This window comes from Canis aureus, chromosome 1, assembly GCF_053574225.1.
Source record: "Canis aureus isolate CA01 chromosome 1, VMU_Caureus_v.1.0, whole genome shotgun sequence".
Classification (NCBI taxonomy): Eukaryota; Metazoa; Chordata; class Mammalia; order Carnivora; family Canidae; genus Canis; species Canis aureus.
The window spans coordinates 80,691,293-80,711,073 of record NC_135611.1 but is presented as its reverse complement, the minus strand read 5'-3'; the positions used below and the strand labels follow the sequence as shown (position 1 = coordinate 80,711,073).

Genomic DNA, 19,781 nt, shown 5'->3' with positions numbered 1-19,781 from the left:
TCTTGTGAGCATTTTTAGCTTAAGTTCTTTTTGTCTGATATAAGTATAGTTATTTTTGCTTTCTGTTGGTTACCATATGCTTAGAATATCTTTTTCTATCCCTTCAGTCTCATCTTACATGTGCTCTTAAAGCTAAATTGAGTCTCTTATGGATAGCATGTCATTGGATCTTTTTTTCTTTTAATTTCATTCAGCTAGTCTGTGTTTTTTGGCTGGAGAATTTAATCCATTTGTATTTAAAACAATTATTGGTAGATAAGGACTTACTATTCCTGTTTTTTTTTTTTAAGATGTATTTGTTTATTTTAGAGAGAGCAGGAGTGGGAGGGGTAGAGAGAGGGAGAGAGAATCTCAAGCCGACTCTGAGCTGAGGGTGGAGCTGGATGTGGAGCTCAATCTCATGACCCTGAGATTATAACCTGAGCCGAAACCAAGAGTCTGATGCTCAACCAGCTGTGTCGCCCAGGTGTCCCTTATGATTACTGTTTTATTAATTATTTTCTAATTGTTTTGTAGGTTTATTGTTCCTTCCTATTTGCTGTATTCCTTTGTATTTTGTTCTTTTTAGTAGTATGCTTTGGCTCCTTTATCATAACATTTTGTGTATCTAGTACAAGTTTTTTCTTCATGATTACCACAAGACTTGCATAAAATACCTTATAGTTTTAATATCCTATTTTAAGCTGACAGCAACTTTAACAGCATACAGAAACTCTGTACTTTTACTTCTCTACCCATATCCCCTACATTTTCGTTTATTGATATTATAATTAACATATTTTATTGTGTATACAATAACAAATTATTATAGTTACATTTATCTTAATACTTTAAAAAACTTTTGAGTTGTGATTTGCATAGAACCATTACAGTAATGGAGAATCTGATTTTGACGACATATTTACCTTTATTGGTGAATTTTACACATTTATACATTTTTACTATGTTGATTAGCATTTGTTCATTTTAGTTTATAGAACACTCTTACCATTTCTTGTGAGGCAGGTCTAGTGTTGATGAGCTTCCTCATATTGTTTGTTTGGGAAGGTCTTTGTCTTTCCTTTATTTACGAAGGGCAGCTTTGCTAGGAATAGTATTCTTCATTGAGTTTTTTTATTTTAGTATTCTGAATGTATCATTCTACTCTTTCCAAGTCTGGAAAGTTTCTGCTGAAAAATCTGCTTATAGTCTTGTGAAGGGAGGAGGAGGTTTCCTTGTAGGTAACAAATTCTTTTGCTACCTTTCACATTTTCTCTTTGTTTTTGACTTTTGAGAGTTTAATTATAATGTGTCTTGGTGTAGCCATTTTTAAGCTTAACCTGCTTGATGTCCTGGATGGTTAAATCTGCTATGGAAGCTCTCTTTTGAATTCTCCGGTTGAGTCATTGTGTTCTTCAGCTCTAGAATTCCTTTTTTTCTCTTCAACTTCTTTTCTTTCATGCATTGTTTTCATACTTTTGTTTAGTTGTCTGTCCACATGTTCTTGAGTTCACTGAACTTCCTCAAGAAAATTGCTCCTACTTCTTCGTCTGACAGTTCATAGATCTCCATTCTTTTAGCGTCGGTTATTGGAGCTTATTAGTTAATTTCCTCTGATGGTGTCATGTTTACCTTATTTTTTATGATCCTTGTATTCTTCTGTTGGTATCTGAACATTTCACTAAGCAGTCCCCTCTTCTAGACTGTACATGTTCGTTTTAACAGTGAAAGGCTTTTACACATCAGGTCAGCTTGGGTTGGCATTTGTGGGTAGGCAGGGCTTGCTACTAGGTTGGTTGGGCTGGGGTACTGCCTGTGCTCTGAGGTTGAGGAGGGCATGCTGTTAGTTGGACTCCACAGTTGGAAAGGTTTGCTGCCTGTGCTTTGCATTTAAGCAGGACTATTCACTGGGCTCCCGTGGACAGTGCTTCTGGTTGTGCTCTGAGGTTAGATGGGGCCACTATCAGTGCTCTGCAATCACCTCTGGTTGGGTGAGGTTGTAGGCTGTGTTCCCCAGCAGAGTGATGCCACTGGTTGGACTGTGCTGTTGGGCAAGGCTATGAGCTGGTATCTGCAGTCTGTCCTGATAGGGTGGGGCCTCAGGCTGTGCTTGGTGTAGCTGACTGGACTCTTCGGTTAAGGTGGAGCAGCAGGCCGGGCTTCATAATTGATTGAGGCCTCAGCATGTGGCTGCAGGCTATGCCTTATAGTTGGGTGGGCCTCATATTGGGCTTCATGATTTGTTAGGCCACTGACTGTGCACTATGCTGTTGGACAAGTTTGCAGGCCAAGCACTCAGTTGGGTGGGCCTTCAACTGCATCCTGCAATTTCATGGGGCTGGCAACTATACTGTGCTGTAAGTGGGATTATTGCCTGAGCACTCTGGTTGGGTGGGGCTGCAGGTTATACTACAGGGTAAGGAGAGGGGGTCACTTTTTGGGCTTCCTACTTGGGTGAGTGGGAACTCTCTATGTTATGTTCAACAATTAGACAGGGCTGTGTGCTGAGCTCAGTAGCTAAGCAGTTCCATAGGGTGGGCTTTGAGGCTATCCAGGGTCGCTTTTCTAATTTTCTTCATGTCTGAGGCCAGAGGCTATGCCTAATAGCAGACCAGGGTTACTGGCGTGGCTTCCTGCCTAAGTGGAGCTGTCAGATAGCTGTCTAGATCTTCTGGTGAGGCTTCAGAGTAGGGCAAGACTGGAGGCTATGTTCTGCAGTTGGGTGGAGCTGAGAATTTGCTTTTTTGCCTGGGCAGGTCTATGGAATGGTATGGCATGTTGGCTAGGCACCCATATCTTGCAGAACTGCCAGTTGAGCTCTCTGGGTAGATGGGGCTATCAGCTCTGCCTATCTGCAGAGTTGTCAGATGAGTCTTTGTTTGGGTGCCACTGCAAGCAGAAGTGTAGTTGGCCAGATTCTGAATGCTGGTTTCTTTAAGTCCTGCCTCTTTCTCCTTCTCTTCTCTATCTGATCTCCTGTGCTTGAGTTCCATAGATACTTGCAGTAATTCCTATGAGGTGAGATCTGAGTGGGTCTCCTGGGAAGTGGCCTGCAATGCTGAGGAAGCAGAATGTTCCCTTGGGGTTCTCTTGGATCCACTGAGGAAACCATGGATCCAGGGGAGCCCTGTTAGTGTGGTGCAGTGCTGGCCTGAGGGAGGGGTAGTGTGGTCAAAGTGAAACCACTCCTCTTAGACTTTTTAAAAAAGATTTTATTTATTTATTCATGAGAGACACAGAGAAAGAGGCAGAGACATAGGCAGAGGGAGAAGTAGGCTCCCTGCAGGGAGCCCGATGCGGAACTCGATCCCAGGACCCGGGGATCACAACCTGAGCCATAGGCAGATGCTCAACCACTGAGCCACCCAGGTGCCCCTCCTCTTATACTTTTAATGCAGTCTTCCTCTGTCTCCTCTTTCAGGGAGAAACTTCAACCTCACCCTTGGGTTCTAGGATTGTTAAATTGGTGTCTTGCCTATGGATAGTGGTTAACTGGTCTTGTGAAGGGAACTGAAGTAGAGGACAACCTATGTTACCATTTTGATGATATCACTTCTCCCACAATTTGTTTATCCATTCACCTGTTCATGGACATTGGAATTTTACCAGTTTTTGCCTATTATGAATAAAGCTTATATGAATGTTTGTGTACAAATCTTTGTGTGGCAATATGTTCTTATATCTTTTGGGAAAATATATAGGAGTGGAATGTTGGGCCATATGCTAAGTTATGTTTAACTTAAATGAAACTCAATTTTCTTCAGTGGTTGTACTATTTTAAATTTCCACCACTAAAGTATGAGAGTTAATTTTTGCCATTCTAACAGATAGATACTGTGGCTTTAATTTTAGTTTCTTTGATGACTGATTATTTTGAGTATCTTTTTGTGTGCTTACTTATGTGCATATCCCTGCTTCTGTCCATTTAAAAATTTTTTGTTGCCTTTTCTTTTTATCTATAATTTTGAAGAATCCTTTTCTTTTCTAGATAGATATGCATCCTCCCAACCACCATTCTTTCTTTGTCCATTTATATGTTTACCTTCTCCTAATCTATGACTTTTCAATTCATTTTTTTGTGTTTAATTTTATTTAAAAATTAATTTTTTTATTGAAGTATAATTAACAGTGTTAACATTAGTTCCAATTCTGTACATTACTCAGTGCTTACCATAAGTGTAGTCACCATCTGTCTCCAATATTATTACAATATTATTGACTATATTTCCTATGCTGTACTTTTTATCTCTGTGACTTATTTATTTTATAACTGGAATTTTGTACCTCTTAACTTCTTATCTGTTTCACTCAAACCCCTGTCCGCCTCCCGTATAGCAACTACCAGTTTGTTCTCTGTATTTAAGAGTCTATTTTTTGTTTGTTTCTTTGTTCATTTGTTTTAGTTTTTAGATTCCACATATAAGTGAAACCATATGGTATTTGTCCTTGTCTGACTTATTTCACTTAGCATAATTATCCTCTTGCATCCATGTTGTTGCAAATTGTAAGATCTCTTTCCTTTTCATGGCTAATAGTCTTATCGTGTGTGTGTGTGTGTGTGTGTGTGTTTGTGTATCTACATTCATCTATTGATGGGCCCTTAGGTTGCTTTCATATCTTATTTTAAATATTTTGATAAATGCAAATGTTAATTTTGATGAAGTCCAGTGTATTTATTTTATTTTAAGGTATTGATTTTTCTTTTCTAAGAAACTTTTCTCTACTTATAGGTCATTAAGATATTCTTCATTTTAGCTTCTGTGTTTAGGCCTTCAGTCCCTCACCAATTTGTTTTTGTGTATCTGAAATTATCTTTAATTCACCTTCAGTTTTTAAGGGGTATATTTTTAAAGATTTTATTTAATTATTTGAGAGAGCAAGAGCCAGGCAGGTTGTGGGGGAAAGGGTAGGGCAGAAGGGGAGGGAGAAGTAGGCTCTCCACTGAGCAGGGAGCCTGACGCTGGACTTGATCCCAGGACCCTGGGATCATATTCTGAGCTGACTTAACTGACTGGGCCACCAAGGCATCTCTAAAAAGTATCTTTATTTGAGATAATTAACACTTATTTTTTTTTAGATTTAAAAGTGTATTGTTCCACTTAGTTTTTGACTAGCTTTGAGATCCAGTGTGAGTTAAGGGCTAAGGTTCATTAAGGGTATATATGTGTGTGTGTGTATATATACATATACATATACATATACACATACACATACACATACATATACACACATATACATACACACATACACACATATATACATATATGTATACATATACATACATGTATACATATATGTTCTAGCATTTTTGTTGAAAAGTTCTGTCTATTATCATTGAGTTGCTTTGGCATGTTTGTTAAAAATCAATTGATCACACAATGGGTCTATTTTTGTATTCTCAATACTGCTCCATTGATCAACACAACTATTATTTACCAAGAGGTTTGTTTGTTTGTTTGTTTGTTTATTTTAGAGAGGGAGAGAGGGAGGAGTGGGCAGAGGTGTGGGGAGGTTTGTAGAAGGAGAGAGAGAGAGAATCTGAAGCAGGCTCCATGCCCAGTGCAAAGCCTGACACAGGGCTCCATGCAGGGCTTCATCTTACAGCTCTGACATCATGACCTTAACCAAAATCAAGAGTCATGTGTTTAACTGGCCGAACCACCCAGGAGCCCCAACTGATACTTATTTCTTGCTACTTTTTATCCAGTCTGGTAAGTTTTGCCTTTAATTTATAGTAATTATCCAGTCTGTAAATTTTGCCTTTACATTTTTTGTTCTATTTATTTTGTAGGTAACTGTTAAAATGTTAAAATTGTTAAAATGACCATGTTTATGTCTGCTATCTTACTATTTTTTCTCATCTGCTTTTTGTGTCTCTATTTTTTCTTTTTGGATTACATTTTATTTAGTATTCCATTTTATCTCCTCTATTTCTGTGAAGATTTATTGGTTTAAAACAGTCTTCTGATGGTGGCTCTAGGCTTTACAATGTGGGTCTTTAACTGACAACAGTCTATCATAAATTTAGATACCATTTCATGTACAATGTAGGCATCTTTTACCAATGTATTTTCTTTTACCGTCTCTAGTACTTTGTGCAATTATTAATATATTTCCACATTTTTTATAAGCCCCACAGCACATAGTTTTGATTTTTGCTTCAAAGATCATTTTAAAAAATTAAGAAAGGCAAAAGATACTTAAAATATTTATCTACATACTTGCCAGTTTTAGTATTCTTTATTCCTTTCTACAGATCCAATTTTACATCTGGCATGGTTTCTTTTCTGCCTGAAGCATTACCTTTAGAACTTCCTTTACTGCAGGCTCTGGCAACAAATTGTCTCACCTTTTGCTTGCCTGAAATTTTCTTTAATTCATCTTTGGTTTTCAAAGGATATTTTTGCTGGTAATTGTTAGCATTCATTTTTGCAGATTTTAAAATATGTTATTCTACTCATTTTCTGGCTCAAATGGTTTCTTATGTATAGTCAGCTGTCCTTCTTATAATTGTGCCCTTGAATGGAAGATGTCTGTTTTGTTTGAGTGCTTTTCTTTTTAGTATTAATTTCTTGTAGTTTGGCTATGATATACCTCAATGTTGTTGTTGTTGTTTTTAATATATGTATTTTGCTTGGGATTAATTAATAATTAATTTATCTTCTAGAATCTATGGATTATTGTTTTTTATCACCTTTTGAAAATTTGCATCATTTGTTCAAATAATTTTTCTGTTTAATTCTCTTCCTCTATAATTCCAATTAAATGTATATTAGATACCTTGGTATTATCCTTCTCAAATATCTTGATGCTCTGTTCAGTTGTTCAGTCTGTTTTCTCTATGATTCAGTTTAAATAATTTATAATAATCTGTCTTGAAATTTCCTCATCCCTTTTCCTTCAGTGTCTAGTCTTTTCCTAGACTCATCTTTTAAGTGAAAGTATATACTCTGTAAATTCTGAGCTTGTAGTTTTAGATGACATTCTCAACTCCAATCAGCTACTTTTTGATGACCAATGTTTCTGTCTGGCTTCTAAAATTCAGGCTATTTACTGAAACTGACATCTGATCTTATCTCCCATCCCCAAACATCCACAGACTTAGGCTCTGGTGATCAATACTCTATATATGTGTTTTTTCTGGATATTTTTCTTGCATATTTTTTTGTGTGCCAGTCTGTAGGTGGGTGAATTCAAGTGTGTACTTAAAAATATATTTGTTATATTTTGCTATGCCTGGGTGGCTCAGTCATTGAGTGTCTGCCTTTGGCTCAGGTTGTGATCCCAGGGTCCTGGGATCGAGTTCCATATCAGGCTCCCTGCAAGGAGCCTAATTCTCCCTCTGCTTATGTCTCTGCCTCTCTCTGTGTGTCTTTCATGAATAAATAAATGATAAATCTTTTAAAAGAAGATATATATCATATTTTACTTATAAACTTAAAGTTTTTCCATAGCTGTCAAGATTTGGGTTACTTCAATCATCCTATTATTGGAGACAGAAGTTACCTCTTCGCTTGGGTACTCTACCTTCTTTTTTATCACCTAACGTTCCCTTCTTCTTTTGTAGTTCATAAATTTGGGTGTTGACTCTGAATGGAAGTAGGCAAGCATCTGTGGTGATTCTGTCAAGAGAATGTGTTCACTTTGGGCTCTCCTGGTTTAGAATATATACCAGTTATATTCCCTGCTGAGAAATAGCCCAGTTACTCCACTTTTGCAGTATGTACTTACTTTGTCCATTTTTAGTATCTAACCCTGGAAATGATAATCCATTGATGATAAGGTCAAATAAATAAGTATGGGAAGGAGGCAGGATGGATCATTTTCTTTTTGGCTGACACCTTTTTAGACGCAAAGCAGTGTTCATATTCTCCTCTCTTTCTATGATATCACTTACGGGAGAAATTGTGAGAAGTTTTAACAGTGCAGTCTCTGAAGTAAGACTGGCTTGACTATTAACCCTTTTTTGTTTTTGAATTTTATTTGTTTATTACTGACGTGGATGTAATGCTTACAAAGTACTAAGTATGTATACTCCATGTGTAGTACCACTAGATCAATGTTAGCTATTATAATTAATTAGTAGTATTGATATCCCAAATAAATAGTGTGTAACAGAACATTGAATAATATGTTAGGTCACAGTATCAACCCTAACATTCCTTCTATGAAATAAAGGCCTTCTGCACTTGGATCCTCATTGTGTCTTCACTGTGGTCAGCCAGCTTATTAGCACAAGTCAGACTTTTATGTGTGAAACCATTCAGATGTTTCCTACTTGGATATTATTAATGCTGTATCTGAAGTGTGGGTAGTGTATCTTTAAAAGATTGCAGACTACTATTTATGCACAAGTCACTATGGAAAAGAATTGCATTGTGTTGTAATAAAAGAACCCTCTCAACCAGAACTGAAGTGTTGTTTCCACAACACTGAAAGAGAGACTAAACAAAGCAAACTGGAAAAGCTGCTTGGTGTTGTGTGAGCAGTTCACATTGGTTTTTTTTTTATTATTATTATTGTACTGTTTTACCACTGGCAATCAGTGTGGGGCCTTCACTTATGAAAATATAGCTGTTGGCAGTTTGGGCTCAATTTCATTCTCAAGCTGTCATAAATGATCACATGGGAAGATAATACTTGATGGGAATTTTGTTTTCTTTCCCTTTTTTTCCCTTTTATTTTCTTTGAGGCAACTTGTTAGAGAAGAGAGCAGATAAGATTGAGATCTATGGTATAGTGCAATGCTTGGAAAACACACATACATTCTCAGAAATTCTGTTCACACAGCAAAAAGATAAAGGCAGGGCCTTAATTGAATTAAAGCATTTGCCATCATTCCCACTTGTTCCCTACTGTTATCTTCATAGATTCTTGAGGAAGAACGAACATAACGAAATTTTGTTCAATATATTACCTTGCTTGAGGCAGATCTGCGGTTTTCTCGGCCCATTTTCTAATAAAGACTGAATTCATGCATTCTTGCCACAGATGTGTAACCTGAATTGAATGAAGACTTTAGACCTAAATTCTGGTTTATAGGACACACAGTTTAAAGGAGGGAGCAATAAAATGTATGTAGAAAGTGGGGCATTCTAAAGGGCATGTGGCCTGATCTCTTCAATAAGCCATTGTCATGAAAAATGAGGGGAAGAATAACAACCAAATTTAAGAAAAAATGGTACTACTCTGGTCCCTGGTTTGATCAAACCACTGTTTTCAAGAAACTATAGAAATTCAATACAAACAAGGTATAATTTTTATGAAAGAATTCTTATGAATTTTGGTAGATGTGATAATAGTATTGTGACTATAGAGAAATATCCTCACTTTTTTTTCTGAGGACTGCATACTGAAGTACATAAGGAAGACATGTCATCATGTTTATTATTTACTTTATAAAATAAATAATAAACAGCAAAATACTACATGTAGCAAATATTTCAGAATGTTAAAAATGATTAAGGGTGGGTATTGAGCTTATAGGATTCATTATTATGCCCTATTTTTCTGTAAGTTTGGAAATTTTCTCAATAAAAGCAAAAAATCTTCATGCTACTATTCCTTTTAATAACAAATAATGCTACTTATAATTGTTTTCTGAGAAGAGACTTCACAATGCATAAAATACAGACCTAGTGAAGTAGATTAAACAAAGGTTGATATAAAGATGAAAGTGTCCTCAAAGCAGAACTACAAGATATGCCAATGAATATTTAGAGGTAGTTGTCTTTTATTTTTAAGAGGACATTCAGTTTATGATGGGGATGCCGTTCTAGGTATAGGGACTAGGAAGATCAATTTCATATGCTCCTTGTAATAAAAGGAACTGTAGAGAATCAGACCACAAACTTGGTAAAGGCAGTCAGCCTGATGCGGTGGGAAGAATCTAAGATTTGCCTTCACATGGTGCTGAATTTGCCTACTGACCAGTGTGAACTTGAGCAAGTTTCTTGGGTGAGTCTCAGATGTCTCTTCTGCAAAATGGGGATAATAAAACTTTCTTTCCAGGGAATGTTAGTATTGATAATGTACATAAAGAATTTAGCACAGGGAGGTGTGAAATAAAACTCCTCTGTTTCTGTTACTGTGATTGGAAGTTCATCAGAGGCAAGTAGAAGAGAAGTGATCAGGAAATCCAGAAGAGGTGAGATTTTAGCTGAGCAATGACTAATGGAGAGGGCTTTAAGATGTGAAAAATGGCAGCAGAGGGGGCATCCCAGGTGCATTTAAGGGATGGAGCTAGTAGTACCAGCAGGTGGTTCTGTCTAATTTCAGTATGTTCCCTAGTATGGGGTAATGGAAAAATAGCTTGGGACTTGACTGTTAGAACTTTTGCTTGTCAGTCCAAGAAACTTGGACTTTGTTTTGGATGCCACGGGAAGAAGCATTGAATGGTTTCAACAAGCTTTGACATAGTCAGAGGTGTGCTGTGAAAAGATTGATCTGGCAATGGGGTTCATGTTACCTCTGGCAAGTCTGGAGACTAGGATCCTGTTGCAGAGTTTTCTGATCTACTACTTAATAGTCATTCCCTTTCTTTGTTACAGGACTTTGGTTTTTGTTGGGGATGGTGATGCAATCTTATGAAAAGGAAAAAACGATCAATCAGAAAACAACGGTGTTTACCACATATTACTTTGAAATAAAGGATGGCATTATTTAGTTTTGGCCAGTGAAATATAAGTTGAAGTCATAGGTGAGTCTTCCAAGAATGTGCTTTAGGAGTGGGAGGTAGCTTTAGGCAATTAAACTGCTGAAGGCCTTAAGAATATAAGTGTGGAAAGCCAACAATGTCTTGGGCTCCTTATGATACCATGGAGCTGTTAGACTCTTCCATGCTGCCTACTATCGGCCCTGTTGTTACATGAGAGAAAAGTAGGGTGTCTGTGTGGCTCAGTCAGTTGGGCATCTTGATTTCAGGATCAGGCCTAGATCTCAGGGTTGTGAGTTCAAGCCCAGTGTTGGGCTCCAGGCCAGGCTCCATGCTGGGCTTCACACTGGGCATGAAGCCTGCCAGAAAGAAAGAAAGAGAGAGAGAGAGAGAGAGAAAGAGAAAAAGAAAGAGAAGGAAGGAAGGAAGGAAGAAAGAGGGAGGGAGGAAGAGAGAGAAAGAGAGAGAGAAAGAAAGAAAAAGAAGAAGAGGAGGAGGAGGAAAAGAAAGAGGAAGAGAGGAAGAAAGAAAGCCCCTCCTTTCTCCTCCAGATGCTGAATATATGGCCAGTCTTGTGATATGTGCAGCTGAATTCAATCTGCAACTGATGTAAGCACCAATTAGGAAGTTTTACAAGGTGAGGAGCAAATGAGAAGCCATAGGAAGCTGGACTGAGGTCATGGCAGCATCAATAAAAGTGGGAAAGAATGGTAACTAGGAGACACACTGGTTATAGACACCCTAAGACAATTACAGACTGGATGTGTGGCTGGAGGGAAAGGGGGGAATACAGTATGACTCAAAAGCTAAAGCTTGGGTGATGAAGAAAATGGTAACATTTGTCGACAGAGCAGAGATAGCTATAGGAAGAGAGCTGGAGTGGCAAGTAAATGAAAATACAGTAAATTTTAGATGAGCAAATTTGACTCCTGAACAAAAAGTCCAGACAAGTCCAAGTGCTGAATCAGTAATATGGACTCTCAAGCCCTTAGATCAGTAGGAAGGGGAGATTGGGGTCAGGTAAGCGGTCTTCTTTCAATTCCATTGCAGGGTTTCTTTTTCTACTTCTCAGTATGAAGATGGACCATAAGTATTGGTCAGGTTTTTTAACCATGGTTTTAGACTACATCTGGGAAATATATAATCATCTCCTCTGAGGGCACAACATCTAGAAGAATGCTTTGCTTAGCTAAGGCATAGGTCCGTTCTGAGAGTAGAATGTGGGCTAGGTGACCTCTGGATGCGCTTTATAGTTCCACGATTCTATAATTATCTCCGGCTTCAAATCACTTTCTAGGGAACAGCAAATAATTCTCACTCATAAAACACAATTTGAAACTTGGAACTGAAATTACACATTTTCAATAAAGTGTTGTAATAAAGTTAGCGACTGGAGACTCCCCCTAGGAATGAAGAGCAAAATGTATTGGTTGGCCACTCGTGCAAGGCAAAGCTAAAGTCTACATTGATTCATCATGTGCAGGATGTGGATGCTCCCTATATAAGTTTTAAATATAAACCTGACAGTAAATGAAAGAGCCAAAAGGACATTGTTATTTAACCATGGAAGAGGTGCTCTAAAGTCTAAATTCTGTATCAACCTCAACTGAGAAGCTGCTGTCTACCTCTAGTTCCACATTTAGTTCCTATCCCAAACCTCTCTATTGGTATAGTGGATAGAAATTCATCTCTGGGTTCTTTATAATTTTACCAACAATAAGAGGCTGGTGTTCTTAGAAAAAGGTAGCAACATATGGGGAGCTTTATACTGATAAAAGTTTATCCTAAATTTCCCCAGATTCAGAAGTACAGTTATTTGGGCAATTTGGTTTTTTAGAGACCTCAGTATATGACAGAGAGCAATTATTAACATAAATTATTTATAGTACAGTTATTGTTTTTTTAAGGATTGTATTTTCCACAGAAGCATAGTGCTTGTGATCATAAGTGGAGGCTCATACAAATATTAAAGTGCAGTGATTTCCAAAAGTGTCTTCAGGTAGCAGGTCTCCCTCCAAAAATTATGCGATGGTCAGATGGGTTTGGAATGTTCTTGGAAACATGATCTTTGAGTTTCTTTTTTGCAGTTATTTTCAGTATCTTTTTTTTTTAAAGATTTTTTTCATTTATTTATTCATGAGAGACATAGAGAGATGCAGAGAGAGAGGCAGAGACACAGGCAGAGGGAGAAGCAGGCTCCACGCTGGGATCCCGATGTGGGACTCGATCCTGGGACCCCAGGATCGCACCCCGGGCCAAAGGCAGGTGCCAAACAGCTGAGCCACCTAGGGATCCCCTCTTTTCAGTATCTTTATAGAACCCTGGGACCCCCCCCCCCAAGGAAGTAATAGAAGGAGCATTTCCAACAGCATTACATCTTGGAACTATTTTAATGAGATTATTAGGGATAGAGTCCAGTTGATGCTTTCTTTTTGAGCAAACACCAATTTCTTCTCCTGACTTTGGAAACTCTCCTCCCCTTCAGTACCACAAGTTAATGGCAGATAAGACCTGAGAATAAATTACTTCACAGTTAGCTCAGTGCCTTTTTAGTTATGAGGCTTGTCCAAGTCTTCGATAAAACTTTACAAATATTAGCTTGTAGTAAAAATTTTTTAATATTATGAAATAAAAAGTAAACATTAATTTTTCCATTGCAATATTGTTAAAAGCTATTTATGTTTATATGCACTGTATTTACTTAAAATTTAATGGAGAAAATGACAAAATAAAAATACACATCTGCTATTTAAAATGATGAAATTTTAGTACTCATGATGTTTGTTTAAAATATCTTCTTTTTTTAAAAAAGATTTTATTTATTTATTGAGAGAGAGTGAGTGGTAGGGAGGGGCAGTGAGAGAGAGAGAGAGAGACAGAAAGAGAGAAGCAGACTCCTTGCTGAGCAGGAAGCCTGATGAGAGGCTGGAGCACAGGACCCAGAGATCATGACCTGAGCCAAAGGCAGATGTTTAACTGCCTGAGCCACCCAGGTACTGGGTTCATTTTAAAAGAAATAACAATAAATAATTGTTTCTGACCTCTGATCCAGTCCCTTTGCACTCTCCAGGGAGACAACTCTTAATATGAATTTGCTATGTTTCCAAATCATGCTGTTATGCTTTTTATAGTTTAGGAATCTCTATTCAGGGATCCCTGGGTGGCGCAGCGGTTTGGCGCCTGCCTTTGGCCCAGGGCGCGATCCTGGAGACCCGGGATCGAATCCCACGTCGGGCTCCCGGTGCATGGAGCCTGCTTCTCCCTCTGCCTGTGTCTCTGCCTCTCTCTCTCTCTGTATGACTATCATAAATAAAAAAAAAAAAAAAAAAAGGAATCTCTATTCAATACATATGTGTATTTGAACATAGTGAATTTAAATGGTATACAATCCATAACACCATGCAATTGTGTTTTTACATTTGACGTTATGTTTGCATATGTATCTGTAATTTATTTTATTTTTATTAAGCAAGATTTAGCTGTATTTTGTAAACATCATCCTTTACTTGAGACACATTTTACCATGTTGTTGCATGGTTATAGTGTTCATCCTTTATGCCTGGATAAGCTCCCACTGAGTTGACATATGAGAGTTTGCTTTACTGTTCTCCAGTGATTTAGGTAATTACCATATATTTTTAGCCATTATAAATGAGTAAATAGAAAGGTAAATGATACAGTTTAGGATATTTGTATCTAAAATTAAGAGAAAGCCTCATTAACCATGGCTTAAACCATAACGATTATTTGCTATTTACATAAACCAACGTCTGTTTGGCTACACAGCAATGCTTGGGATCAGAGTCAGCTTCTTTTTGATTTCTTGTGAGCTTTTCCTCATGCTTACAAGGTGACTGCAGCTGCTTCAAACATCACATCACCACAGGCCAACCTCCACGTCAGATGGAATAGGGTGGTAGAAAAAGGGCCAGTTTCTTTATGACTCTCTTTTTCAGAAAGAACACCTTGCCTAGGAGCTTATAGGGGACTCCACTTTAGATTTTAGTAGGCAGCATCAGGTGATATGTCCAAACAAGACTTAGCTCTGCAAAGGACAGAATTATCATGATTGATAATTACTCTCTTCTACCCTCCAGATCACAGTAGATGTCATCTGGCAAAGAATTGGAAATGGTAGTATATCAGTCAAGGTTCTCTATAGAAACAGAATCAGTGGGGGGTATACATCTATGTTATTATTGATATCATTTATTATAGAGAACTGGCTCACTTGACTGTGGATGTGGACAAGTCTCAAGGTCTGCAGGGTGAGTCAGCAAGCTGGAGACTCAGGAGAGCTAATGGTTTAGTTCGAAGAACTAAAGGCCTAAGAATCAGGAGAGACAGTGGTGTAATACTGTTCTGAAGACTGGCAGGCTTGAAACCCAGGAAGAGCTGACTTTTCAGTCAAGTCTGAAGGTAAGGATGAAAGCTGATGTTCTAGTATAAAGGCCATCAGGTAGGAGGATTCCCTCTTACTAGCGACAAGGTCAGCCTTTCTGTTTTATTAAGGCTTTCAATTGATTAGACAAGGCCCACCCACATTATGGAGGGTAACCTACTTACTCAATCTACCAATGTAAATGTTAATCTTATCCCAAGACACACCCTTGTAGAAACCATTAGAATAATGTTGACCAAAGACCTGGGCACCCTATGGCCCAGACAAGTTGATACATAAAATTAACCATCACAGTGGTCAGGAAGGTAGCCAACAGTATCTGCTTCAGAGGTAAGGAGTATCGTTATGTATGTATACTCCTTATATATTATTATATATACGATATTTGATGTTTTTAATAGCAGTGTGTTTCAAAGAATGGATTATTGTATTCAACTAGAGGGGAAATATTTTTAATGTTTCTGATATGTATTTTCCAAATGCTTTCTTAAAATATTTGGTAATTTGTGTAGTCTCTAGCAGTGCTTTAGATATGTTTCCTGCATTGGCATCAGGGTTAGATTTTTTTTTTTTTATGAGTTGGTTATTAGATGTAAAGTATTACTCACTATTGCTTTAATTTTCACATATTTTGATAAATAGGATAAATTTTTGCATTTCATGTATTTCCTGTATTATGCCTTTCTCTAATGAAATCTTAGCAGTACTCAAACATTTTATAGGTACCTTATGTATATTATATATAAGTATATAACATATAAGTATATATCCTCTTACTATCTCTTTTCCTATCTGTGTCTTTTCCATTGGTTCTTGCTCTCTCTCTTTTTTAAGATTTTATTTATTTGAGAGAGAGGAGGAGGGGAGAGGGGCAGAGGAAGAGGGAGAAGCAGACTCCCTGATGAGCAGGGACAACTCCTCCAAATGCTTGACTCCATCCTAGAATCCTAGGATCATGACCTGAGTGGAAGTCAGACACTTAATTGACTGAATCCCCCCCAGGTACCCCTCTTCCTTTCCCTTTTACTTAAATATTGTTACTGGTTTTTTTTTTTTTTTGTACACAAGTCTTTTAATTTTCTTAATCTTACCTATTTTGATCTTTTCTTTTTTAATTTATCCTTTTATTTTAATCCTTGTTATGATAAATACTTTTCCTTTCTTGTGATTTAATTTTAAGCTGCTTAGAATTTGTTGTGGAGTAAAGCATAGTTTTCTTAATATCATTTATTAAAGGAAGACTCCCATTATTTTTAGATGCTTATTTTATGATTTATAAATGTTATGGACTGAATTGTGCAACCCTGCTCCTCCAAATTCATATGTTGAAGCCCTAACCCTCAATGTAACTGTTCACAGAGATAGGGCCCTTCGGGAGGTAATTTAAATTGAATAAGATCAGGGGTGGGGGAGGCTTATCTGGTGGGACTGGTACTCTTATAAGAAGAGGAAGAAACACCACAGATCTATTTTTTCAGACATAGAAGAGGCCAGATGAGGACAAAGAGAAAAAGTGGCTATCTGTAAGCTAGAAGGCAGGTATCAATAGAAACCAACCCTGACTGTACCTTGATCTTGGATTTCTAGTCTCCAAAAATGTGAGAAAATACACTTATGATGTGTAAGCCACCCAGTCTGTAGCATTTTTGTATGACAGCCTGAGCAGACTAATAAAATAACATTCTTGGATTTATTGGGATCTTTTCTTGAGAGCTATTGTTAATATATGTTCTAGTAATAGAAATCTCAATTTATATAAATACATATGTAAATATATAGTACCATCACAACACACTTTGATTATTATTTTTATATTTTGTAGTCTGCCTTTTACATAATATTAGATACAAATATAGGCTGGATATAAAATTATACTTTAAAAAATGGTCTATCAGTTCTTCTGAATTTCTCTGTATCTAGCACAAAGCCTCATTGAGTAGAGTTCATAAACCGAGCTTCTTGGTTCATCTAAAGTGTGAGGAGCTTATATAGCTTCATCGTGTCTTCCGGTGAGTAGGAGCTACAAAATCGTGAACAAGGGTGGGTGAGGAGGGGAGGTAGAATATTCCCTCTGGAGCAAATTTGATTAAGCTAAGATTTGGCATTTGTAATAATCATTCCAAATAAAGCTGAGAACAAAACATAGCTACTTAGCATTTTGATTCTACAAAACACCTAAATATTTTCTTACCATAAATTCCACAATGAGTACACTATTTGGGTAAATATTTTAAACCCCGCTTTAAAAAACATACAAATGACTTTTAATAATTTGTTTGCCCATTTACCTGAGTTCTTATTAATGCAAAGCTCTCTGGGAGATAAAACATGAATTCAATGTCGTCTTGAAAATTGTGTCTCACTTGTCCACAGGATCAACTCTTTTGTCTAAATTGATTGAACAATTAAGCTCAACTGTAGACTGATTTTATTTTTTCTTCAATAGCTTTGATCGAATAATCCATCGATTTGTCAGCATTATGTAGATACGGCCCCAAATAAATTTGTTGTTCTGGAGGAGTTGTTAGGCTGTTCATTACCATTCAGAAAAAAAAGAGTTTTCAAAAGAGAATAGGAAGATTCAGCTGTTAGGAATTTTATTTTGCTTTATTTTTTTTTTTAAGATTGTTTTTATTTATTTGAGAGAGCACGAGCTGGGAGGAAAGGACCCTGGGACCATAGCCTGAGCAGAAGGCAGACACTTAACAACTGAGCCACTCAGGTATCCCTTTATTTTGCTTTAAATTGGCAACTATGAAAACTAAAATGAAGGTTAGGGCAATTGGGAGCTATGCCTCTACTCTTGAATACTTCTTGAGTGCCTCCTCAGAACTGTGAATGGTGCAGAAGGCTTGTGGCCAGTTATGGGTCTTAGACATGCATGGTGCATGTTATGCTGAGGACATTTCTGGAAGGAAGTCATTGTTTCAGCATTAGTATTGATCTTTTCACTCTTTGGTTTTCCTCTTTCACCACACAAAGGACTCTTGGATGCTGGTTTTTTTGTGCAGACAAGATTCAGCAGATCCTTTTCTCAAATCTGGTGTCTAGATCATCTAGATACTTCCATGTCCAAAAAGCCCCTTCACTAGGGCTAAGTAAGCATGGCTTAATTTTTCCTGGACTCTAGGGTAGCTTATGAATCAAGAGACAGTAAATCCAAGTATAGGAAATGAGTAGGACAGAATGGAAATTTTTTTGTTGTTGGTCAGAGCTTAACTAAATTTAGCAGTGATCCCTTGAGGAAGAAAGAAAAAAAAATCCCCTAATTCAACACCCAATTATTTTTAAAAAAGGATCTAAAGACATAGCAGGAAATTAGCCCAGACAGTTTGACATCAGTTAAATCTCAGAAGTATTTTAAAAAGATCAAATGCTGGAACATTTAAAAAGCACAGCTTGATAACAGTCAATTAAGGTAGCCTCAGGATGTGGCCAGGAGATTTTAGTAATTTGTGTGTGTACAGCATGGGTGGAAAATCTGAAAGGCATTGCCATAAGAATCAAGAAAAACAGAGTAAAAATCATAAAGCAGGGTATGGCTATTTGACAAAGCCCCCCCCTCCCCCTCCCCTTTTTTCTTTTTACTTAATAAGTAAAGCATGGAATCCTAGGGACCATAAGAACCTGGCAAATTGAATTAATAGTTTAGTAAACTTGGGTAGAAGTGAATTTCAATTTTAAATCCTTGGCAACTTAGTTTTCTGTTCCAACTGCTGTTACTCAGTGATACTAAGATTTTGGGGTAAAGGGATCTGGTTACGGTAGAATCATTTAATACAGTGCTTTTCAAAGTGTAGTCCACAGGCTGAAGCCATTCTCGAACTGTTATCTTTGGCAAGATAAGTACAGAAATTGAGAGTATTTAGAAACTTTTATAGCAGTGTGACCAAGTACTTTCCTAAAAAACATGGACTTGAATTTTATATATTTTTGCTTTTTAAAAAAATAGCCAGTCTTAGCAATTAATTTTATTGTGTTTTATAAAATTATAGGTTTATGCCTTGTTGAAATAAAAAAAAAGTCCTCCCCCACAAATAGTTTGAGCAGCACTGATGAAGACCTTTTTTTTTTTTTTAAAGCAATGGCATTTGAAGTATGATGTATAACATGTTATTAGAAAAAAACCAACCTATTTTTCCTGTAGTGAAAAAAAATCCAAGCATAATTAACTCAAATACATTTGCAAATGGCTTTCAAACATAGGTATTTGAGGGGCACCTGGGTGGCTTAGTTGGTATGCGTCCAACTCTTGATTTCAGCTCAGGACATGATCTCAGAGTTGTGAGACTGAGCCTCACTTTGGGCTCTGCAGTGGGTGTGGAGTCTGCTCAAGATTCACCCTTCCCATCCCTCTCCCCTGTGCCTCTCTCTCTCCCTTAAAAAAAATAAAAAGAAGAAAAAAAGAAAAGAAAGAAAAAAGGAAAAAAATGATACTTGAAGAAACTCACTGGGTTAAAAGATGAGAGGATCTGGGAGCAGACTTTTGTCATGAGTTGTAGCTGTAGCTAAGACTACAGTGAGTAGAACAGTAGGTTGGATGCCTGTTCTGATTCATCAGGCCTTCCCTGTGTTAGAAATACACATTTTCTTTGCCATGTGATTTTGCCTTTCCTGCGACTATATGTCAAGTGTCTTACTCTGCCCCATTGATACTGGGTTTCACCGGGTGACTTGGCCTTTAGAATATGAGCAGAAGTGCCAGTGTACCCAGGTTCTGAGACAAAGCCTTCAAAGGCATTGTAT

At 37.3% G+C, this 19,781-nt stretch overlaps 1 long non-coding RNA gene across 9 annotated transcripts in view; it reads left to right on the top strand.

Annotated features, from left to right (window-relative positions):
* LOC144318787 (uncharacterized) overlaps positions 1-19,781 on the top strand; it is a 307,911-nt gene that overhangs the window by 49,518 nt on the left and 238,612 nt on the right. Inside the window, exons 1-2 of one of the 9 annotated variants that reach the window (XR_013384802.1) lie at positions 10,429-10,678; positions 14,852-15,052. The exons of 7 other annotated variants lie outside the window; for them this stretch is intronic. This is a non-coding gene — a long non-coding RNA (uncharacterized LOC144318787). Of the gene's footprint in view, positions 1-10,428; positions 10,679-14,851; positions 15,053-19,781 lie in introns of those variants that run through there. One more of the 9 variants, XR_013384801.1, reaches the window with a different exon arrangement.